Consider the following 25,954-nt stretch of genomic DNA (forward strand, 5'->3'; position numbering starts at 1 on the left):
TTATCCAGATTCAAGATATTGCCATGTTTTCCAGCCAGGTTTCTTGAATACATAATGGACTGACCTTCCACTCCATCTATAACCCTGAGGACCAGGTTTTCCCCTCAGCACCCCAGTGAAATTGCTCACAGGTATTCTGTTGACCTGATGGCTAAATCTAGTAGGTACTTTTCAGTTTGTACCTTCCCACTGACCACTTTGCTCCCTGGCTTATACTTCCCGTTTTCTCCTGGTTTTATTGTTATTGCTCAGTTTCCTCTTAGCTCTGCTTGTTCCTTAACTGTTCCATTTGGTCCTTTCTTTGGCTTCCTCTTTCTCACCCTTCACATAACCCTTTCTGGACACGTACCTCTATCCATCTGAAATGTGCTTGCCTGGCTAATTATCGGTATTCTCTGTAATAAACTATAAATTCCTTAAGGTAGGGAACTCTATTTTTATTTCTGTATTACCGGAACCCAGCTTAGTTCCTAGATCAAAGTAGGGCCCAATCAATGTACATGAATGAATGTACTCCAGTCCTTTAATACCAATGTCAAGAGAATAACCAACAAAGTCACATTACCAGCTTGCTTATTATGGGTGTCTCCAACTTGGCCATGAGGAGCTGCAACAGAAACAACTCCTTATTGTCCCTGCTAACTGGGGCATGAACAGGGAAAATTTCAGGAAGTTCTGGAGCCTCATGTAAACCCATTTTTCAAAGGCTCCCAAAATAGCAAAAGCCATTCATGCCAAAGGAGTGGCTCTGTATTTTAGACACTTGGCCTGCCCCTGTTCACCAAGTCACAGAAGCTAAAGAGCCACAATAAGAATGGCAGGCAGGGAGGAAAAAGGAGCATTGAAAACAGATTTTCTACAAATCCTGAGCAACTGAAAGGTATCGTTATTTCATCGTATGCATTTTGAGGTTAGGAGAACTCCCTTTGAACCCAGTTGACCAGGCCTCGGGTCAGTTGTCTCTCGGTAGGGTCAGAGGTGTGGATCGCTGCTCTACTGGCCTGTTAAATTGACAGTTTTCCTGCTGGCCTACACTGTGAGATCCAGACCAGTCTGGCTCCAGCTGATCATAAGGATCCTCAATTGGTCCTGGGGGCTTAAAACTGGAAACCAGATGTGAAGTTACTAAGCCACAGCACATAAAGAAAATAACTACCACCTACGGAGTACCTACTATGTGCCAGGCACTGAACCAGGCTCTCTGTGTACATTTAATCATCCAACTGGCCAGCAAAGTAGCTGTTACTATCAATACTAATATAGGGATCAACAATAACCCAAAGCATCCTCATCTCTTGATATAGCTAGTTCACCATATTTTGCAAGCACTCGCATTGGCATCATGCTGTTTAGTTTTTATAAAACTCCATGAGCTAGGTACAGGGTGTTATTCCCATTTCAGAAAGAGAAAGCTAAGCCTTAGAGCATCTTGTCTGGGGCCACACAGATTATGGAGTCAGCTATGACGCCCCTATACTGTCTGCCTCCCAAATTTGGGCTCCCTTTGTACTCTCGCTGCCCAGAAGGGTGCGTGTCCCCCACAGCCATGTGGCTCTGTAGGCCCAGGTCCTGTCCTATATAAAGGGAAAGAGCCCTGAAGTGACCTTGTTTCTGCCACTGACATGAACTCTCTGAGCTGCGGTTTCTTCATCTGTTCGCTGTAGCTGGTAATATCTGCCCCTGCTACTTGATAAGAGTTCTATGAGAATCCAAAGGCATTTTGAAAAGTACAACATGAAGACAAGTGCCCCGGAGCATTATTTGGGACACAGTGTTCAGAGAAAAGCTGAATTTCTTTGCCTGGAAAGATTTTAAAGTGATCTTTATACAAGGACTTTAGGGCTCTTAGTTCACAATAGTTTAGGACATTTTAATTCAGAGCTTCAAAAGCATAGATGGATCCAGAGAGAAATATTTGCAGGCACAGTTCCCAGAAATAGCCAAAGAGGAGGAACTGGAGCTCCCATGAGGGTCAGGAAGCTGGCCCAGATCTCCTTGGCCACCAACTTCTCATTCCCAAACTGAGGAAATCCTTGCCACTCCAGGGGCCCTTTCCCACATCCCCCATGGGGACAGGGGCTCTCCTTCAGCTTCTTGAATTGGGGTGGGGGAGAGATGGAAGAGGGTCTGTGTGCAGGAAGGCCCTGCCTATGGGGATGGGAGAGGGAAGCGAGGGACTCATCAGCTGCTCTTCTGCTGTGTCAGGCAGGGTGCTTTATGTACTTTATATCACATGTTATATAAGAGAGCCTTACGAAGGAGCTATACCTATTTCCGTTCCAGAAACAAGGAGACTGGGGTGCCAGGTGTAATTTGGAAACTATGACACAGCTCTGAAGTGGGGGAGTTGACGCCACCATCACGGCAACCCGCTTTCTCCCAAGGCTCTCCGTGCACGTCCTTCTGGAGGACATGCAAACCCAGAGCCGCACGTGCTGCGTGACACCCTCTCCTGGTACCACTCTGAACGTGAAGGCATACTCTCCACACCCCAAGTGCTGGAAGGCCCTCTTCAGTCCTGTCTTCTGTCTTACTTTTTTGCATGTAAGGCCCAGTCACACAATTCCCAAACACAGCAAGCATGCCTCCTTGTCTTTGCTCGTGAGGCTCCCTCTGCCTAGAATTCCCATCCATCTTCCCTCCCAGGGCTCATCATTCCACCTCAACCCTACATCCCAGTAGTCTGGCAACTGTCTCCTGTTAAAAGATGAACTGAGGTCTATTACATTTTTAAGAGTTCATTTGAGCGTGCATTGATTGGAATCCAGAAGTGGTTTGGAGTGCTCCACCGACAGGAAGTGGGGAGAGACTTTTATAGAGAAATGGTGGAAGCAAAGTGAGGAAATTATTGACTGACTATAGCTTAAAGCCAAATAGGCTGTTTATGATTTTATTTTATAACCTTAAGGCATTTGTAGGCTCAGGTTTTGGTTTGCTTACCTTGCTGCCACAACATTAGAGCCACCTCTGTCTAATGGCCTCCTGCCTTAGTTAATTGAACACTGCTCAGTTTTGGAGACTCAGCTCGAAGGATGCTACCTCTGTGATGCCTTTCCTTATCCCCACCATCTCCCCAAAGGTAGAATTTATTCTTTCCTCCTTTAAGCTCCCACTGTGACCTATACAGATTTTCATCAATTTAATTTTTTTTCTTTTTATAGATTTATCTCTCCCATCAGATTATAATCCCTTCAGGGCAGGGACTATGCATTACTCATTTTGGAATTTCCACAATTTTCACAGTGCCTGGGACTTAGTAAGTGCCATTTTAATTTTAAAATGTATGTTAGTGCACAAATGCTATGCTAATGCATTCTCACAGCAGAAATTCCAAGCGATAAAGATAATGAGAAAGTCCTCCTTGACCTTAGATCAATATCACTACCCTTTCCAGAGTAATCAATTTGCTATGCAGCCTTCCAGGCCTTCTTCTATGCCCCCACAGATCTATGAACATGGAGAAATATGTAATTTTGAAGAGGTAAATAAAAATAGGATTCTATTACCAATTGTTTTACAACTTGTGCTTTTTCAGTTAAGAATGTCTTCTAGACATCTTAACAAGTCAGTATGTATAAATCTACACAATCCATTTTAATTGTCAATATTCCATAGTACAAAGGCACCACAGTTGATTTAGCTAGTTGTCTGTTAATGGACACTGATGTGGTTTTCAATATATTGCTACTGTAAGCAATACTGTAATGAATATCCCTGGACATACCTCTCAGAATACATTGTTGAGTATTTCTCTGTCAGTGTCTCTCAACCAAACTGTATGTTGGGCTCACCTGGAGCTCTTAAAAAATGAAAATAGAGCCCTGGCTAGGTGGCTCAGTTGGTTGGAACATTGTCCTGTACACCAAAAGGTTGCAGGTTCAATCCTTGGTTGGGACATGTACAGGAAGTGGCCAAGCAATGTTTCTTTTTCACATCAATGTTTCTCTCTCTCTCAAAGTCAATAAACATATCATCAGGTGAGAGAAAAAAATAAACATAAATGCAAAAATCCCCAACAAAACATTAGCAAATGAAATCCAACAATGTATAAAAAATGATACACCACAACCAAGTGATATGCAAAGCCAGTTCACCATTCCAAAATCATTTGCTATAATTCATCACATCAACAAGCTCAAGGAGAAAATCATATAATCATATTAATAGATGCAGAAAAAAAACTGACAAAATCCAACACCCATTCATGATAAAAAGTCTTAGAAAACTAGGTAGAGAGGGGAGCCTCCTTAACTTGATAAAAACTATCTACCAAAAACCTACAGCTAACATTGTACTTAATAATGAGAAACTAGATGCTGTTCCCCTATGATCAGGAACAAGGCAAGAATGTTCCCTGTCACCACTCCTTTCAACATTGTATTGGAAGTTCTAGCTAATATAACAAAGCAGGAAAAAATAAAATAAAAGCTACATAGACTGTCTTTGTTCTCAGATGACATAATTGTCTATGTAGAAAATTCCAAAAAATCAACAACTAAACAGAACTCCTGAAACTAATGAGTGATAACAGCAAGCTTGCAGAATGCAACACCAATTGCTTCCCTATATACCAGCAATAAATGATTGGAATCTACAATTAAAAACACACCATTTACATTATCATCAGGAAAAGAAAACAGTTGTAAATCTAACAAAATTTGTATAAAGTCTATATGAGGGGAACTACAAAACACTGATGATAGAAATAAAAAAACTAAATAAATGAAAATATATTCCATGTTTATAGGTAGGAAGACTCAATAATATCAAAGGCTATCTCAGTACTTCCCAATTAGATCTATAGATTCAATGTATTCTCAATCAAATTTTTAGCAAGTTATTTGTGGATATCAGCAAACTGACTCTAAAGTTTACATGGAAAGAGAAAAGACTGAGAATAGTCAACACAATACTGAAGTACAAAGTTGAAGGACACGACCCTACTTTAAGACTTATATAGAGCTACAGTAATCAAGGCAATGTGGTATTGGTGAAAGAACTGATGACTAGATAAATGGATCAAAATAGAGAGTCCAGAAATACAGCAACATAAATATAGTTAACTAACCTATCAGTGCCTCAGGAAAAAAAATTTTTTAAAAAACCCATACGTATAAATATAAATAAATAAATAAAGTCAACCAAGCTCTGAAAAAAGAGCCAAAGCAAATCAATAGAGCAAAGATAGTCTTTTGAACAAATGGTGTTAAAACAACCAGATAACCACATGCAAAAAATAAATCTAGACATAGACTTTACATCTTTTACGTAAATTAATTCAGAATAGACTATAGAGCTAAATGTAAAATGCAAAACTATAAAACTTCTGGAAGATAACTTGGGAGAAAATCTAGGTGATCTTGGGTTTGGCAATGCTTTTTAGATACAACACCAGAAACATAATCCATGAAGAAAAAAATTGATAAATTAGACTTCATTGAAATTCAAAACCTCTGCTCTGCTAAAAACACCTTTAAGAAAATAAAAGCACAAGTACATACTGGGGAAAAATTCTCTGCAAAACACATATCTGGTAAAGGACCAATATCCAAGATACACAAAGAACTCTTAAAATTCAACAATAAGAAAATAATTTAATTTTAAAATGGCCAAAAATTCTAAACAGACTCCTCACCAAAAACCAAAAAGAAACTAAAAAACATACAGATAACAAATAAACATACAGAAAATGCTCAATATAATATGTCATTAGGGAATTGCAAATTAAAAGAAGATAGTAATATAGACCTATTAGAACAGCGAAAATCTTCCTTGACTAGTGTGGCTCGGTGGGTTGGGTGTTGTCTTGCAAACTGAAAGGTCGCTGGTTCGATTCCTGTTCAGGGCACATGCCTGGGTTGGGAGCCAGGCCCTAGGTTAGAGGTACGTGGGAAACAACAGATCAATGTTTCTCTCTGTCTCTTTCTCCCTCCCTTCCCCTCTCTCTAAAAATAAATAAATATAATCTTTTTCAAAAAAGGTTAATTTTATTAAGAATAAAAGAATGGCTAAAATCCAAAACGTTGACAGGGACAGATGCTTGTAAGGATGTGATAGAACAGAAGCTCCCGTTCATTGCTGGTAGTAAGGCAATATGGTACAGCCACTTTAGGAGATAATTTGGCAGTTTCCTACAAAGCTAAACATAAGCTTACCATATGATCTAGCAATCATCATGCCTGTAAATATTTACTCAAATGAGTTGAAAACTTATATCCACACAAATCCTGCACATGAATATTTATAGCAGCTTTAAGCCTGGAAGCAACCAAGATGCCCTTCAATAGGTAAATGGGTAAACAAAGTGTGATACGTCCATACAATGCTATGATTCCAATTTTATGACATTGTCATCATCATCATCATCATCATTATGTTTGTGGTCCCACACCGAGTTCACAATACACCTTCACACCAGTGATCTAATTGGTCCTCACAAGGATCCCATGAAGCAGACAGGGCAGTCTTGATCCCAGTTTACAGATGGGGAAGCTGTGATTGGGAGATTGTACTGCCTGAGGTCTCACAGATGGTGACAAAAGCACATATTCCAGCCTGGTTGGGTGGCTTAGTTGGTTGGAGCATTGTCCTGTACACCAAAACGTTGTGGGTTCGATCCATGGTTGGGGTGCGTATGTGAGGCAACCAATCGGTGCTTCTTTCTCACATTAATGTCTCTCTCCTATATTCTCTCTCGCTCTCTTCCCCTTACTCTCTCTCTAAACATATCCTTGGGTGAGGATTAAAATATTTTTTTAAAGCACATTTCATATTAAACTTCAACTTTATTAAAAACAAAACAAAAAAAACCCTACATCTTTCATCCTAGATCTTATACCTCACTGTCCTCAGTTCGGCCTCCTGGGCCTTGACTGGATCTCAGACCATGGTAGTGGGGGTCCGGGGGTATGTGATCATGTAACTTAGTGTGTCATCTGGAAAGCAGTGCAGCAGAGAGGGTCCAGCAAGTGGCTTCAGTGGCTCCTGTTCTCCCTGACCCTGCACCAGCACTGTCCTCCTGGGTCCCTCCTTCCATCTTTCCCTATTTCAGGCACTGACACTCACAGCATGCAGACAGGACAGCAGGATGCTTATCATTTATTCATTGAGAGCGCATCAGCCAGTGCTTCTTTGTTTGACTGGAGGAGGCAGGTCAAGATGTGCTAACTTGTGCCCTATCAGCCCTGGGGGCTGGACTTGCTTGCCACAGAGACGCTTACTCCCAGAAAGTGGAAAGAAGATTTTCTTCAGGTAGAAGAATGTCCGAGATATCCATATGTGAATGCAAAGGGGACTTGCTCAGGAAATGTACAGAGGGGTGGAAAATGAGAAAGAGGTGAGAAAATTGCTCTTGCTAACCTCTAGTCACCGTGACAACAGCATCTTAAAATAAGCATAACTGATCATTTTAAGTCAGAGGAATTTTTTTTTTTTAACTACATAATAATGATGGGGGATTCAGATGTTGGAAAATTTTAGTTTCAGGTAACAGTATTAAGCTCAGTAATCAATGTATGTAGAAAGCTATTGTTTCAGGAGCTAGAGGTATGGCACACCTGTGCCTCAGGAGGACTGTAAGCAATCAGGATGGTATCTGAGCTATTGTGCTCCAGGGTGAGATGATCACCGCCCAGGACACAAGAACCACCATCCAGGGCACAGATGAAAGAATGCTGCAGCTTTTATCCAATTAACCTTTTCCCTGAATTCCAAACCCCTTACCTACACTTTTCTTCTCCTTATAAAAAGGGTCTGTTTATAATGAAATTAAGACAGTCTGTTAGGGTACAAACTTGCTGTCCTCTCAGGGCACCGACCATCTGAATAAAGCGCCCATAAAGAATCAACCCTTGTCTCTGCTTATTGGGTCTGGTAGGTGACAGGCAGCACAAACACCGGCTTTTCTGGTTTCAATAAGACACAGATTCCAGCCTCTTCTTTAATTCTGGAATTTATAAACGGAAGGGCGAGTCTGCACCCCAGCTCAGCACCCTGCCATAGTCTTGGGGACAAAGGTGGACCTGAGCCTGGAACTGTGTTCTGAAAGCAGTTGAGCAATGTCGGTGGGAACTGCAAGAGCCACACCTGAGAGCTCATGCAGGGTGTGACCGCAGAGAGATGGGACTGGCCTTTCCAGATGAACAAAGTGGCCTTACCCAGGAGGTGGGGTGGGGGGGCGGTCCTCAGAGCAGTGGACGACGATGATGCAGCAATTGTGTGTGGGACCTGTGGTAGGCTGGATAATGTCCTCCCCACAAACATGCTCATGTCCTCATCCCTGGAGTTTATGAATGTTACCTTGGCCAAAGGTACTTTGCAGATGTGATTCAGTTAAGGATCTTGAGATAGGGGAGATTATCTTGCTGGCCCAATGTAATCACAAGGGTCCTTCTAAGACAGTGGTTCTCAACCTTCATAATGCCGCAACCCTTTAATACAGTTTCTCATGTTGTGGTGACTCCCAACCATAAAATTATTTTTGTTGCTACTTCATAACTGTAATTTTGCTACTGTTATTAATTGTAATGTAAATATCTGATACGCAGGATGTATTTTCATTGTTACAAATTGAACATAATTAAAGCATAGTGATTAATCAGAAAAACAATATGTAATATATATGTGTGTTTTCTGATGGTCTTAGGCGACCCCTGTGAAAGGGTCGTTCGACCCCCAAAGGGGTCGCTACCCACAGGTTGAGAACCACTGTTCTAAGAGGAAGGCAGGAGGGTGAGAGTCAGAGAGGTTATGTGACAATGGAAACAGAGGGAATTAAAGAGATATGACAACAAAAGCAGGGCCTTTGCACTGAGGTATTCAAGCAGCCTCTGTGAACTGGGAAGGGCAAGATAATGGATTCTTCCCTAGAAACCCCAGAGGAAGGCAGCCCTTTCAACACTTTGACTTTAGACCTCTGACCTCCATTATGGTAAGAGAATAAATAGGTGATGTTTGAAGCCACTAAGTTTGTGGTCATTTGTTACAGTGGCATTGGGACACTACTAAGGGACTGATTTTCAGGAATGGCACCAGCCATTATCACAAAAGCAAAGGGACCAGAACACAAGGGCCCACCAGTGAGTGATCAGTCTTTAAACCTCTGGGCATCTGGTGTTTAAAAGCAGGACAGACTCCTTGCCATGAGTAAGGCCAGTTGCAGCATGAAAGAAGGGTGCCTGGGGAGAGAGAACAGGCCTGGCCTTCAGGCTGGAACAGCACCCGCCAGAGTCAGTAGTCTCAAGTAGCTTTCCCAGCCCATGCGAACAGTCCCGTGACTCTGGGTAGTTCATGCCGCCTTTCTGGACCTCAGTTACTTTTGCTGTAAAATAAGGAGCTTGCACTAGAAGTGGCTTTTTCTAAACATCTAGGATGCTGTGCTTCAGAAAATAACAGCATGGAAACCACAGGGAATAGCAGACACTTAAGAAAAAATATTACAAAAAGAAACAGTCCATCAAGTTTGGGATCCTCTCAATGATCCTCTGCCATCCCTGCCTCAGAATATGTGCTGCTCTGACCTTATACTGCGGTGTTTACATCATGTTGGCTCCGCTGCAGGACTGTGAACCCCAATGGCAGGCACACGTGTGCATCTCTGGGTTGCCCAGAGACCGTCATGAGCAACAGACCCAGCAGGCGCTCACACAGCGCTCCCTCACAGGCAGAGCTCTGCATACTTAGAGTCCCTCAGTTAATCCTCATGCCAGTCCACAAGCTGGGAGCTATTATGATGTCCATTCTACAGTTGCAGAAACTGAGGCACAAAGAGCTTAAAGAACTTAACCAAATGTGCAGTTAGTCCAGTAGACCAGCCAGGAGTCCAGTCCAGGCAGACGAGCTTGTGTCCGCCTGCATTGCCTTGACTAGGCGTTCAGTATATGGTGACAAATTAATTGACTAACTGAATGAATCTGGAAGCCTCAGGACAGGCCCCAAACTCTGCCCAGAGCCAGAGAAAATACACTGCAGCACGCTGCAGGAGAAGCATCTAGGTAAAGGACTGGATGCTCCAAGAGGTATGTTTTTCAAATAGTGAAAAATAAGAGGCTTCCACTTTCACACCTGGTACCCCTACTTACACCCAGAGGTCAATGAACACAAAACTAGCTGTGCCTTAATTTCACCCCCAAACCCCCCTCTTCCAAAGCTTCATTCACACTCAGATTCAGGAGAAATGGCCAGGTGTTCATCGCAGTGATTTAAAAGACAAATTAAAAGACAGCACGCCTGGCTGGCTGCCCATTTGCCTGATCAGGGGCTGCCTCTCCAAATGGCACATATGGAAGTGACAGGCATCTGTTTCTCACCATGTGCAAAGGAAGCAGCCCCAGAGGCAGGGACTGGAATCAGTGTCCCAGTGCCACCGTGGGCCAGCTGTGCACTTGATTTTCTGAGTTTCGGCATATGCGGATGTCACACGAGTGACATCAACCTCATGAAGTCTTGGGAGGACAAAACCTATATGAGTGAGGAAATGAGCCCTGTTCAGAGTGGTTCTGGGGGGGGCACTATTCCCCTTGTCCATCCCTATCTTGGCCCTGGACTGGGGACTCCAGCTGTTGGTCTGTTCTGTCAGAAACCTTTTCCAAATAACACCCGAAAGAGCTCTTGAATTCAGGCCATAAGAACTGCAGAAGGATGAACAGAGCAGAAACAAACACTCTTAGTGGACTCAGCCTGGCCTGGTTTATTAAGTCTGGGTTGGCAATTGCACGGTGGCTCAGAGCCCAAGCCCGGGAGTCAGGGGCGTCTGAGCCAGTGTGGGCTCTGTCATCACACATCCTTGGGAAAGGGACTTACCTGTCTGGGTGGCAGTTCCCTGTTCTCTAAAATGGAGATCATAATAGTAGCTACTTCACAGGGTTGCTGTGAATATGAAATGTGATAGTGCTTGTATCGTTTTTTGAAATATTTACTTATTTAAATTCATTGGGGAAGCATTGATTAATAACATTAGATAATTTCCAGGTGTACAAGATTGTGATTCGACATCTGTGTACTCTATGGTGTGCTCACCATGAAGTCTAGGACTGTATATTTGACCCCCTTTACCCACTCTGCCTTTCCCAAACCCTTCACCTCTGGTAACCAGCATTCTGTTCTCTGGGTCTATGAGTTTGTTTTTGTTTGTTTTGGTAGTTCACTTGTTGGTTTTTGTTTTATGTTCCACATGAGTAAAATCATACAGTTTTTGTCCTTTTCCATCTGACTTATTTCACTTGGCATAATAATCTCAAGATCTATCCATGTTGAAAATGACAATAGTTCACTTATGTTTGTTTGTTTGTATAGTTTTTAAATTAAATTTATTGGGGTGACATTGGTTCATAAGATTACATAGGTGTCAAGTGTACATTTCTATGACACATGATCTGTCTATTGCATTGTATGTCCACCACCCAAGGTCAAATCATCTTCTGTCACCACATATTTGGCCCCCTTTACCCTTTACTACTTGTATAGTTCTTAAGGCCAACATACCCACTGTTACTGGAAAGTACAACCTGCTGCACCCAGTGCACAAGCAGCGCACCCAACACTGGGCCTTGGGAACAAGCTTCTCTACAACTTGTGAGGCACGTGGCTAGAGCTGTGCACATCCTAGTCCGCACTCTGTCCTTCATTTGCCACGTTTCTGGGTCACCCTCACGAGCCGTGATCCCATTCTGCTGTGTTTCAGTCCACAGCAGAGAGGACTTCCCTGACTCAGGGTGGATCTGCTCATGCAGTCTTGGGATAATCAAAGATTTCCTGTCAAAGCTATGCTGGTGCTTTTGACTTTACAAACTCTAATTGTTCAAAAATTTGTTCCTGTTTGCAACTGCACAGAGCTGAGCATTAAAAGGGAATATTGGAGATGTCTATAATCAGCCCAGTGCCTTGCCCAGTGCCTGGATCAAAACAGGTGCTCCACAGATATTTATTTATTTATTTATTTCCCCCCCCAGTTTCCATGAATATTTTTATTATTTATTTCACAGGTCTCCACCTTCATCTCCCTCGCTCCTCACCTCCAACTGGGGTTTCATCTTGTTTTCATGCCCAGTAGCAAAAACAATGACAGAGCTAATTGGAGTAAGCTACTCCAAGAACAGAATTAAGCTAAGAGTTTACTTCAACAGGCAAAATATAAATATCTGCACTCTAGAATGCACAACGGTTTAGCCACTAAGAAATTCAGATGGGATCCTGAAGAACGTAGTCAAATCCAGGCTGCAGGAAAGGTGAGCTGATACGCTGCTGGGCAACTGTGTTAAGTGTTCCTGGGCTGCATCTCTGGGCCACTGGCTGAATCTTGCTGTGGGGGAAGATGTGAGCTAAGACCAAGTACAGATACTAAGCTGAGTGAGGGGATGCGCACAGGAACCGAAAGGCAGGAAGGTACTAAACATTGCTGAGAGCGTCCACCCCCGGCAGGACTTTACCTTCCAGGAGCTCTAAGCTGGCACCACCCCCAGTGCTGACATGGCTGACTTTGTCCTCCGTGTTCCATTTGGCACAGCAAGTGGCAGTGTCCCCGCCACCTATGATGGTGATGTAGCCCCGGGAAGTGGCTTTCACCACCTCGTGCATGAGTGCTTTGGTCCCTCGGGCAAAGGCTTCCCACTCGAACATGCCCACCGGCCCGTTCCACATGATCTGCTTGGCCCTGGCGACAGCCTCGGCATACTTCTTGCTGCTGTCAGGCCCGCAGTCCAAGCCCATCCAGCCAGCAGGTATGCCGGAGGCCACAGTGGCTTGGCCAGTCTTGGCATTCTCATCAAACTTGTCAGCAGTGACAAAGTCCACCGGCAAGGTAATCTTCACACCGTTCTTCTCAGCTTTGGACATCAGATCTTTGACAATCTTGGTTCCCTCTTCATCAAACAGAGAGGTGCCAATCTCCATGTTGTTGAGCACCTTAAGGAAGGTAAAAGCCATTCCACCATCAATAATCATCTCGTTGACTTTGTCCAGCATGTTATTGATCAGCTGGATCTTGTCTGCAACTTTAGCTCTGCCCAGGATGGTGAGGAAGGGTCGCTCTGGGCTTTCCAAGGACTTGGCAAAGTAGTTCAGCTCCTTCTTCATCAGAAAGCCTCCAGCCTTCTGTGGCAGATTGACTCCCACCATAGAGCTGTGGGCTCGGTGAGCAGTGCCGAACGCGTCATTGACATAGACATCCCCTAGCTTGGAAAGCGAAGCTCAGAAAGCTTCTATTTTAGCTGGCTCGGCTTTAACCTTATTCCCGGAAGCATCTTTTCCCTTCCCTTTTCCTCCACATGAAAGCACAGGTTCTCCAGCAGGATGACAGACCCCGTGGCCGGGTCGGCACAGGCTTTCTCCACTTCAGGGCCCACGCAGTCCTTCAAGAACAAAACGTCCTTGCCCAGCAGAGATTTGAGCTCCACAGCAACGGGCTGCAAGGAGTACTTGTCAGGCATGGGGACACCGTCAGGCCGGCCCAGGTGGCTCATGAGAACAACGGACTTGGCTCCATTGTCCAAGCAGAACTTGATGCTTGGGATGGCGGCCTTGATCCTCTGGTTGTTTGTTATCTGGTTGTTCTTCATAGGAACATTGAAGTCCACTCTCATGACGACCCGCTTCCCCTTCACATCCAGCTTGTCCAGAGTCAGCTTGTTGGAAAGCGACATATTGGCAACAGAGCAGCGGAGAGAGACCGAAGGACTGCACAGCGACGGAGACCGCAGCGAATGTCTAGATATTTATTGAATGAATGGATAATACTTCTGAAAACCATCTTCTACAAAATGCTGACTCACCTTCTCACCAAAAGTGTCCGCTGCTGCTGTGGTGGAAGAAGTTTCCTAGACTTCTCCGCACCGCCCCTTTCCTTTTCCTTTTTGGGGCAGCAAATGTAGCAGCTGGAGCTAAAAAATTGGTTTCCTTTCAACAAAAGGTAGCTTTGTCCCCATTTTTCAGGTTAACTGTTTCATCTTCACTGCATGGGGATTTCAAATGCAGTTTGAAACTGCGAAGACCCTATAAAAGCATAACTGCTGCAGTTTCATGAGAATAAACAAGCTAGTGGAGGTTTAAATCAAAAGGAGCCTGTTATTCTCTAGTTCTCATTTCCCACAGATATAACTAGTTTAAGATGAGTTCAAGGTAGCAAAATTGTATTTGAAAGAAACAAAGAAAGCAGGGACACAGGATCAAGAATTCTTCTGAAGGAAGGAAATCATCAAGATCAGAGCAAAATTAAATGACATAGAGACCAAACAAACAATTCAAAAGATCAACAAAACTAGGAGCTGGTTCTTAGAAAAAATAAACAAAATCGACAAGCCTCTAGCCAGGCTCATCAAGAAAAAAAAGAGAGAAGACCCAATAAACAAAATCAGAAATGAAAGAGGAGAAATCATGACTGATACCACAGAAATACAAAGGATTGTAAGAAATTACTACAAACAACTGTATGGCAAGAAATTTGACAACCTAGAGGAAATGGACAAATTTCTAGAAACATATAACCTTCCAAAAATGAATCAAGAAGAAGCTGAAAGCCTGAACAGGCCAATAACAAAGAAGGAAATTGAAACAGTAATCAAAAATCTTCCGGCACACAAAAGCCCTGGACAGGATGGCTTCACAGGCGAATTTTACAAAACACTTAGGGAAGAACTAACTCCTACCCTCCTCAAACTATTCCAAAAAATCCAAGAAGAAGGAAGACTCCCAAACTCTTTATATGAAGCCAGTATTACCCTAATCCAAAACCAGGTCAAGACAAAACAAAGAAAGAAAACTACAGGCCAATATCACTGATGAACATCGATGCTAAAATCCTCAACAAAATATTGGCAAACAGGATCCAGCAATACATCAAAAAGATCATACACCACGATCAAGTGGGATTCATCCCAGGGATGCAAGGATGGTTTAATATTTGCAAATCAATGAATATAATACATCACCTTAACAAAATGAAAGACAAAAATCACATGATCATATCAATAGATGCAGAAAAAGCATTTGATAAAATACAACACCCATTTATGATGAAAACACTCAGTACAATGGGAATAGAGGGAGCATACCTTAACATAATTAAGGCTATATATAAGAAACCTGAAGCCAACATCATACTCAATGGACAAAAACTGAAAGCATTTCCCCTGAAATCAGGAACAAGACAAGGATGTCCACTCTCTCCACTCCTATTCATCATAGTGTTGGAAGTCCTAGCCACAGCAATCAGACAAGAAAAAGAAATAAAAGCCATCCAAATTGGGAAAGAAGAAGTAAAACTATCATTATATGCAGATGACATGATAGAATGCCTAGAAAACCCTATAAACTCCACTAAAAGACTATTCGATATAATAAGTGAATTTGGCAAAATAGCAGGGTACAAAATAAATATACAGAAATCTAAGGCATTTCTGTACACCAACAATAAAATATCAGAGACAGAGACAAAAAAGAAAATACCATTTACTATAGCAACAAGAAAAATAAAGTACCTAGGAATAAACTTAACCAAAGAGATAAAAGACCTGTACTCTGAAAATTACATAACATTGAAGAAAGAAATTAAGGAAGATACAAATAAATGGAAGCAAATACCATGTTCTTGGATGGGAAGAATCAACACCATCAAAATGGCCATACTACCCAAAGCAATTTATAGATTCAATGCAATTCCTATTTAAATACCAATGACATATTTCACAGACCTAGAACAAATACTTCAAAAATTCATATGGAACCAAAAAAGACCCCGAATAGCAAAAGCAATCTTGAGACAAGAACACAGCAGGAGGAATCATAATACCAGACATCAAACAATACTACAAAGCCACTGTGATCAAAACAGTCTGGTACTGGCATAAGAACAGACATACAGATCAGTGGAACAGAATAGAGAGTCCAGAAATAAATCCAGGAATATATGGTCAACTAATATTTGATAAAGGAGGAAGGAACATAAAATGGAGTGAGAAGAGCCTCTTTAAGCAATGGTGCTGGAAGAACTGGACAGGGATGTGCGAAAAAATGAAACTAGACCACAAACTTATACCACATACGAGAATAAACTCAAGATGGATCAAAGAGTTAAATGTAAGCTGTGACACCATAAAAGTCCTAGAGGAAAATATAGGCAAGAAAATTTCAGATATCCCACATAACAATATTTTCACGGATACATCTCCTAAGGCAAGAGAAATAAAGGAAGAAATAAACAAATGGGACTACATCAAACTAAAAAGTTTCTGCTCAGCAAAAGAAAACACCAGCAAGATGAAAAGGAAACCAACCATATGGGAAAACATATTTGGCAATGATATCTCAGACAGGGGACTGATCTCCAAAATATATAAAGAGCTTATATGACCCAACAGCAAGAAAACAGACAACCTAATTAAAAAATGGGCAAAGGAACTGAACAAACATTTCTCCGAAGAGGACATACAGAAGGTCCATAGACACATGAAAAAATGCTCAACATCACTAGCCATCAGAGAGATGCAAATAAAAACCACAATGAGATACCACTTTACACCAGTCAGAATGGCCATCATCAACAAATCAACAAACAACAAGTGCTGGCGAGGATGTGGAGAAATGGGAACACTACTGCACTGTTGTTGGGAATGCAGACTGGTACAGCCACTATGGAAAACAGTATGGAATTACCTCAAAAAACTAAAAATGGAACTGCCTTTTGAACTACCGATTCCACTGCTAGGATTATATCCGAAAAATCCTAAAACCCTAATTCAAAAGAACTTATGCACCCCTATGTTCATAGCAGCACTCTTTACAATAGCTAAGTGCTGGAAACAGCCTAAGTGCCCATCTGTAGATGAGTGGATCAAAAAACTGGTACATTTACACAATGGAATACTATGCAGCAGAAAGAAAGAAGGAACTCCTGCCATTTTGCGACAACATGGATGGAACTAGAGAGAATTATGCTTAGTGAAATAAGCCAGGCAACGAAAGAAAAATATCATATGATATCACCTAATACAGGAAACTAAAGAACAACACAAACAAATGAACTAAATAGGACAAAGAGCAGAATAGCAGTCAACAGGGGGGAGGGGGGAGGGAGAGAAGGGGTATAAGTAAGAAAAGGGTTTAGTCAAGGAACGTGTATAAATGACTCATGAACATGGACAACGGGGAGAGATATGATTGTGGGAGAAGGGGTGGGCTCGGTGGGGGGGAGCAATGGGGGAAAAATGGGACAACTGTAATTGAAAAACCAAAAAATAAAATTTAAAAAAAAAAAAAAAAAAGGAATTCTTCTGAGCAATCCCTACAAAGGAGTCTGAGAGCCAGGAGTCTCTTGCTCCTGGAGGCGGCAGACCTCTGCTGTGTGAAACAGTGAGCCAGAAGCGGGTCACAGAGGCTCAGGCTACATATTTGCTGTGGCTGAAGGACGTCAGTATCTAGAATATACAAAGCACACCTGACCCATCTCCCTGACTCTAATCATCCATCATACAAAGGCCACAGGGATCCTCCGAAAACACAGATCCAATTTTGTCTCCTGAAACACCACTTTCTTCTGGTTTTCCTTCTACCATTTTGATTCTTCCTTCTCTGTCTCCACTGAAGGCTCAACTTTCTCATTCAGTCCTTCCCATGGAGTCAGTCCCTCGAGGCCTCAGCCTAAGCCCTCTTTAATACTCCAGGTGCTCTCCCCCAGCTGTCTCAGGCACACCTAGAGTCTTCATTCCCGCCTACAAACAAATGGCCAACTTAGATCACTGGCCCAGATAGCTTCTCCGATTTCTAGACGTATTTCTTTGACTGCTTTTTTTATGTCTTTACTTAAAAGTATCAGTGGCATCTCAAACTCAACCTGTTCCAAATGAACACAGGATCCTGTGTTTTATTTTACTTTCTGCACTGTGACTTGTATTAGCTGATGCCCTGGCAACTGCCTACCTGCACATGCCAGACCCGACTGTTGTCTCCAGCACAGCCCTCTTCCTCCAGCGCCCTGTCCATCCGTCACCATGTTTTCTCTGCATCTCCATCCCTGCTGCTCTGGAGCAGGCACCCACAGTCTGTCGCCTGACCGCTGCAGCAGCCTTTCTGCAGATTTCCATGGTCCCTTGGGTTCTCCCTCCAGTTCACTTCTGTTGTTGTTCTTTTTTTGAGTTGCAGCTCTGATTATGTCACCTCTTCCTAACAACTTAAAAAAAAAAAAATCAATGGCTTTTTTTCAGGGATTCCAAACTCTTCTGAAGCTAAAGATCACCTGGAAAATAGTTTAAAACAGTCTCTGGGGATCCAATAGAGATCTATTGAATTAGATTTTCTAGGAGATGTGCTCAGTAATCTGTGTATTCAGTCAGCACCCCTGTGATTCTTACTGTCAGGCAAGTTTGAGAGACAGGGCTCTAACCCCTCCTCTGTGCCCAAGGCCCTGTGCCACGCCCGCCTCTTCGGAGAAGCCAGCGCCTGCCCTGGACTAAAACAGAACCAGACTTTCCCAGGTTCCCAGAACTCTCCAGAGAGCCTGTCCTCCCTCCCATACCCACACGCTCCTCTAATCAAGCTCAGGTAGGAAAACCAAATGAAAGGCAGAAATGATTGCCCCCCAATCTGGACAGCACCTTTCCCCCACCGCTGCTCCCACCAGCCCCTCTGGCTTATTGTCCCAGGGAGTTCAGTACCGATGCCCCTCTCCTTGCCTTTCTGGTCAGCTGAGCATTGAAGGGGGCCAGAGGGACTGCTAAATTGTTGACCAGCAGTTTTATACAAAAGCGATCCCATATCACTGGCTATTTTTTTGTAATTGAATATGAACATGAAACAATCTAAATAAACTTCAATATACTTTATTTATACATACTGTATTAAAATGAAACTGTATACATCTTCTACATAACTTTTAATAACTTTTGTTTTTTTGGTATGATAAACTGTATAGCAGCTTATCGTGCTTGAAAAACACGAATTTATTTGAGACTGGTCAACAATGTGTTAAGAGAGCTCTCTGGATTTTTCTTCTGTCCTGGGCACTGGTTATGTGAGGAAACATGAGAGGCCTTTCCTTTCTTGGGAGGAAAAGCTTCCCCCAGGCAACTGCCCAGTGCAATGAAGATGACTAGATGGAACTAGTTCTGGGGGCAGAGGGCTTACGCAAGAAGAAGGCAGCTTCTACTGGATGTTAAAAGGTGGTGAGATTCTGGCATCTTTGTAACTTCCCTGTGTTTCCGCTTCCAATATCTAGCACAGTGTATAATGCGTGATTAATCTCTGGATTCAGATCAGCTGGGTTTGAATCCCAGCTCTGCCATCTACTAGCAGCATGATGTTCCTTAACCCTTCTATACCTCTGTTTTCATATCTGTGAAATGGGAGTATTAGTGCATTTACCATCTAGAGTTGTTATGAGAATTAACCGTGTTACACTTAGAGCACATGAAGCAATGGTTGGCTCAGAGTAAGTGCTATTGAAGTTTCGTTATTACTACTATTACACTCTGTCTGTTTTTCCATGATTAGCAATCACCACCAAGGCACCAACAAAGAGGAGAAGCTAGGGTACACTGAGACTCAATAGAATTCACGCTGCCTGGGCGGGGAGGAGTGTGAAGAACAGAGCAGGTAGCCAGAGGACTGAAGAAGAAAAGTGAGTTCCTAATGGTCAAGAGGAAGGGGTGAGGCAGGCTGAGCGGGCTCAGAGCATGGGCCTTAGCCTCTGTCAGACTTGGATTTAAATGCCTAAGTGCATAGGTATTTCTGTGTGTCAGTTTTATTTCATATAAAATGAAAATAATATTAGTATACAACTCATTGGTAGCTATTATGGAAATAAGGCAACCCAGACTGGAACGTGCAGAGACCCTTTATTCAAGGGAGTCAGTCCCATCTGTTGAGTCCCGCAGAGACTCCAAGGCAGCAGGGAGAAGGCAAGCTCTGGAGTGGATGACAAGGAAGATCTCAGGTGTACTCTGATTGGAAGTTGTTGGGTTGGGGAAGCTGGAGATGGGCTAACTAGAAGCAGAGCATCCTCGGAGATTGATTAGGGAAGCATATTTGGCTTTCAATGGTTGGTCCTAAGTTGAGGTGAGGGCAAAAACTAGGGAGGCTGTCAGTTACTAAGCTCTGACTGTTTTGGGCTAATTGCTATAGAGGTTATGGTTTGGCTTCCTGGGCTGGTTGCTACTGGCTGTGGGTCAGAGTTCTATTTTTACATATGGTCTGGCCATTGTTGATTTGTATATTCAGTCTGTCATTATTAATATTAAATTATAACAGAAGTTAAGGTACATTTGTAATGATCAATGACAAACTCCACTGATATTAAATATTAATATAACTAAAGTGCTCAGCAGAATGCTTGGCACATTAGTGCTTAATACATCTTGGAAAAAGAAAAACAAGTGAAATAAGTTATTGAGAATATACAACTATGAACCACATAAATCAAACATTAATGAAATCGCAAATAATATCTTATACATTAGAGAGCGGGATAGACTAGACAAGATGAGTGTCTAGCTCTTAGATTCAAGGCTGCCAAAAGGAATGTGGTGCCTTTCCTTGCACGAGCATTTTATCAGATTGCCAACATTTCTCGGTGGGCAAAAGCCCATTCACATCTAAACTCACCCCTATAACAGCAGCCAGCACCGAGCAGATGCTCAGGGAGCACTGCCACTGTGCTCTGACCCCTGACCAGCATAGGCTACCCTCCATCCTGTCTTTTCACTCGCTGCAGCAGGCAGCAGGCCTGGTCCTTCCAATTTCAGCCTGAGTGACACTGGACAAGTCCTCTCTCTCTGAGTTTCCTTCTCTTTGGGATAAGGGTTCTGGCTCAGCCCACTTCCTGGGCTTTGTAGTGAGGATAAAGTAAATTAATGTGCCTGAAAGCACTTTGTAAACTGCCAACAAAGGCCGGGTGATTAAGGCACATTCCTTTATTTCACTTTGCTCTCTTACACTAAATGCCTAGCATGCTGTGAAATGAGGCCTTGGGCCAGGGAGGGCCAATTCTGAAATAACATGAAAGGTATAAATGAGGTCGGGGTCATGAGGGAAACTGGCCCAGGCACCAGCTAATTCCCCCAGGAATGGGACTTCAGCCAGGGACCAGCGTGGTGGAATCTGGGAACTTCAGAGACGGGCAGGACCTTACTTTCAAGCCTTCCAGGCCAGCCCCCACTCAGTGAGCCCTTTCTCTTTAAGGGGTGCTCTAGTGGTCAGAAAGGTCCTCCTTAGGGTGTAGCCAAATCTGTTTCTCTGTTACCCATGCTTGGGCCCCCAGAGCCCCTTCTGGAGTGCCACAGCTGGGCAGACCTTCACCACATGGCAGTCCTTCAAATGTCTCAGCATAGCAATTCTACGCTGGTGGCCATGTCCCCTGGGGAGGAGTGGTGGCGTGGTAGGCCTTGGAGCCATTGTGGGTGGCAGGTTGCCTAGTGAGGCTGTACCATGCTCCTCACAAGAGGGAACACATGCTAAGCTCACAGCTGGCCCAGGACAATTACACTTCCTGGCCTGAAGTGAGAACAGTCGTGGTGTAACCAGAGGACAGGTCGAGGGGGAGGCAGTATCTTGCAGTGAGCAGAAGTCAGGAGCTTTATGCAAAGAGGATCAGAGAGAAGCAAATCTCCTAAACAACACTGACGGCATTTGCTACGAAAAATAAGTTCTGTTCAATAACCAACACGGACTTTTCAATATTTAGTAACAAGAGCTGTTACCGGGAAATGGCTGCCCAGAGTGGGCAGTGGGGGCCAGACCAGGGAAGAACTCAGAAGAAAGAATTATAGCCATGTCCAAAAAATCAACACGCCCTGGAGCTGCTAATCAATGTGAGATGTTGACAGTATGCATTATTGTTCTGGAGATTGGTTTATGGAACCCCTGTACAGGACGTGAGCACATTGCAGCTTTAATTTTCTCCAGCCTCTACCTTCACCTGTGCCCTGTGGAATCTCTTTCCCCGCCTGTTAACAGCATTCTGGGCAAGTTCCACGGTGTGTTGTGAATTTGAGGTATTAAAAGTCCAGTCCGGCCTAGTCTTGTTGAAAGGCCATCTCATCAGATTCAAAACCTTCCTCATCATCTGGTGGTTGAGAGAAAGTTCAGAGGAACATGTTAACATACACTTTGGGAATACAATCAGAAAAATCGAGACTCCAAGGAAGCGATATTAAACAAATGACCTATTTTCTTCAAAAAATAAATAGCAGGAGTGGGGGTGGTTGGTGGGTGAAGGGGAGAAGGGACCCTGTAGATTAAGAGACTTAGAAAACATCTGCCAATCATAGTGAGCGGCACGTGCTTGGATCCTGATTCAAACCAACTGTAGGAAATGAACATGCATTACATTTTTGAGAGAAGTGGAAGTCTGAATGCTGCCCCTTTGATAATCAAGAAACCATGAAGTGTCTTTAGGTGATATTAGCATTGTGGCTGTATATCTTAAAAAAACTCTTATTCTTTAGGGATTTGGCCTCAAAGTGATATGAGAAAAGGGAAACTGACCGGGACAAAGCTGAAGTGAGATGCGTGGTGCCTTGATAAAGGTGCAGTAGTGAGACTTCCGCCAGCGTGCGCAGGTGGAAGCTGTCAGGTCGTCCTGAGCCACAGGCGTCCCTGCCCCCTGCAGGAGCACCGCTGTCTGCACTCCACGTGGAGGGAAGGTGCCGGCCTCGGAGGCACCCTTCATGGTGGCCTTCTCTGGAGGCCCAGGCTCTGCCGCAGGGCTCCTGTCCCCACGCCTCTGAGCTCCGCCCTGCCCTCACCTGCCCACCTCCTGTCCCACCTGCAGGCTGCCGCAGACATTCTACAACTTGCCTGCTAGTGTATCTTCTAGGCTCTTAGAATGAAGTCCAGACCCACTGATGTGGCTCACAGGCCCGTTTGTACTTTTCCAGTCTCCGCTCTACGTGAGGCACCTCCATCCCTCACGCGAGCTCTGCCCGTGGTTCCTCCACCAGTTTCCGCTCAGCCAAACTCCCCTTTTCCCCCGGCAGTTTGACCTTGGTTTAGATGTTACCTATTCTAGGAAGCTGCCCACTGAGCCAGACAGGACACTGGGTGACTGAGATGTCCCCTTCAAGGCAGGTCCTGCTGGCTGCCCTGTTGGGAGGGCACGTGTCAGCAGGGAGCGTCTGCTGGAAGCCCCACATTCAGCGCCTGAGCATGGGGGTGGGCAGAGAAGGCTCAGCTGTGTCAGCCTGTGACAGGCCATAACCTCTCCAGAGCTCCGTGCCTGCTTGGCTAAGGTTTTGTTGGGACTGCATTGCAGTCTGATTTCTTCTGAGGTTCAAGTCTGTCTCCCCCACCTTTCTTCCACAGGCATTCATCTAAACATCTCATACCCCAAACTCCATCTCAGCATCTGCTGAGCACTCAGCCTGCAACCCTGTCCTACCCCACACCTCCTTCTGTCCCCACTCTGGGTAAGTGGCCCTACTCGATAATCAGACAGCTCCCCTCTTCCATTCTTTCAAGCCATCTCCCTGCTCCATAATTGTCCATTTAAGAGTGTGAATGCTCACTGGGCCAGCGCCCCGTCTGGCAGGCTCACCCTGGTGTGCTTGGGACCTAGCACAGTTCCCCGCATGTGACTGGCATTCAGCTAGCAGAAATGCAATGGAGCAGGGATTGGAAAACATTACCGGAATCCCAGCATTCAACATATTCATAAGTGAATTAATGAGTGCCTCTACCCTTTCCTGAGACTTTCCAACATTTGGCCTAGAAAGCCATTGTTAATGAAGTGAAAGCATCAATGTTTCAGAAAATGAGAGACTTTATTATTTTCTTCTTCTTTATTGAATTTACTGGGGTGACATTGGTTAATAAAATTATATAGGTTTCAGGCGAGAAAGCACCACTTTTTAAAGTAGGCAGATTATTAAGAGGATCATGATAGAATGAGGAATGCAATGGGTGTAGCCATTCTTTGGATCAATTAATAAATAACTCTGTCACCTGGACATATGGGGACATTATCCTACAGATATGTTCGAAGAAAAGTTTTTAAAATATTCATAAAATCTGAATGCTGAATGGAAACTAGTGTTCCCTGGGGTACACAAGGCCTGAGCCTCCTAGCACTTACTTCCTGAAATAGCCAAGGGCCTCTCTGAGGACATTTTAGGCCCATTTCCCATAAGAAGTCTGCAGCCAGAAAGAGGCTGCCTGAATTCTCTTAGTAGCTGTGGGATAATCAGCACAGAGAGGAAAAACCTCCCCTTCCTCCTCCTACAAGCAGATTTGCCAAATCTCTACAGAGCAAAATTAGTAATGTAACCAAGTCCATATCACTCGCTACATGACAGCTAATAAGTTGCGTGGCAAGGAGTTGGATCAAGAAGAGCAACTTTATTCAGAAAGCCAGCAAGCCAAGAAGATGGCAGACTGGTGTCCTAAAGAACCATCTCATGGAAGTACAGAGTTCAGACTTCTTTTATGCTGAGGGGAGGGGAAAAGGTGAGGAGCAGGAGGTAATTGATGACCATAGACATTTAGGTACCAGCAGGGGTTCAAGGAAGAGTGTGAAATTTCTCTGTTCTTAGTGATTCTAGTTGAGCTGATCCTAGTTGATGTGAGTCTGGACATGAGGTCCTGTCAAATCTCTGATAAACAATCATTGTTTTTATACATACTTCCCTTACCTTCTAAGGAGAGGCATTTTCTGTTAAGAGGCTATTTTTGTAAAACTCAATCTGCTAGCAGAATTCCTCTAATGATTAGCATGTCTATATGCAAGGCTAAGCAGAAGCAACTAACCAGGAGGCTAGGGGAACAAAGCAGGCTTGAAAAAGACAGAGTCAGAGAGGCTGAGCACTTCACTCTGTTACAGTAATAATCACACCTGACATTTACTGAGTACTCAGTATGTACCAGGCCTTTACTGGGAACTTGATGTGGGTCATCTGAGTAATCAGGTTGCAGGTTGCCAGCAGCAACTCCAGGAAACAAATGTTATACTCAGACAGATGCATGAAGCTGAAACTGGAGAGATTAATTTGCTCAAAGCTTCTACGGACATCAAAATCAAGGTTTTGATTTTGCCCAGGTCTCTCTGAACCCATAGCCCATCCTCTGAGCTGCAAATGACAATACTTGACACAGATGGTGACTGAGGCTGCTCTCAGGGGCCATAGGGAGACACTGAGGGCAGCTGCTTCACAGGGACTATGCTCTGCTGTGTCAGCAAAGACCCAGTTATAAAGGTCAGGGAGCCTGCCTCCTATGATTTTCTGAAATATGCTAAATGCATGAAAAGTTCTAGGGCCAATTCCAATGTGGGTGTGTTCCAGGGGATAGGGGGGTGGTCTACACACCACCAAGCAATTCTTGGAACAGCAGCTGGGTGTCCTATAATTTAACTCAATTTTGACACTGCCTACCCAGAGTTAGCATCAGATGCTATCCAGTTTGAGAGTTCAGTCCAATAAGACTGCCTCCTGCAACCTGCCCCACCCCACTTCAGATGCCAGCCATAAGTCCAGGCTATTACTTGCATTCTGACCGACTGGCTATAAACTCGAGGTTCCCACAAACCCTTCCCTGGGTTTGACTTACTTATGAACAATTCACAAAACTCAGGACACTCGTCTAGTCATTAGATTACTGATTATAACAAAGGATATTAAAGGGTATGAATCAATAGCCAGATCAACTGAGATATAGGGCGAGGTCCCAAACAAAGGAGCTTCTGTCCTCATGAAGCTTGGGGCCTGGCCCTTAAAAGCATTCTTCTTCCGCAATGTGGAAGTTCTCGGAACCTCCTCCTCTTGGGCTTTTAAGGAGGCTTCGTTATGCAGGCATGATTAACTCATTGGCTGTTGGTGATCAAGTCAGACTTCAGCCCCTCTCCTCTATCCATGGTTGGTTTCCCTGGTGACCAGCCCCCATTCTTGGGAGCTTCCCAAGTCACAGCATTAACATAAACCCATCTGTGGGGAAAGAGGCTTGGTATGAATAACAAGACTCTCATTTCACCTTTATGGTTCTG

The 25,954-nt window shown here is 43.8% G+C and overlaps 1 pseudogene; it reads right to left on the reverse strand.

Moving 5' to 3' along the window:
- Window positions 1-12,338: 12,338 nt before the first annotated feature.
- LOC150018770 (phosphoglycerate kinase 1 pseudogene) lies at window positions 12,339-13,675 on the reverse strand (annotated as a pseudogene).
- Window positions 13,676-25,954: the final 12,279 nt, after the last annotated feature.

The sequence above is a fragment of the Furipterus horrens genome, unplaced genomic scaffold, assembly GCF_987537825.1.
Source record: "Furipterus horrens unplaced genomic scaffold, mFurHor1.1.pri manual_scaffold_2, whole genome shotgun sequence".
In the NCBI taxonomy this organism is placed as follows: Eukaryota; Metazoa; Chordata; class Mammalia; order Chiroptera; family Furipteridae; genus Furipterus; species Furipterus horrens.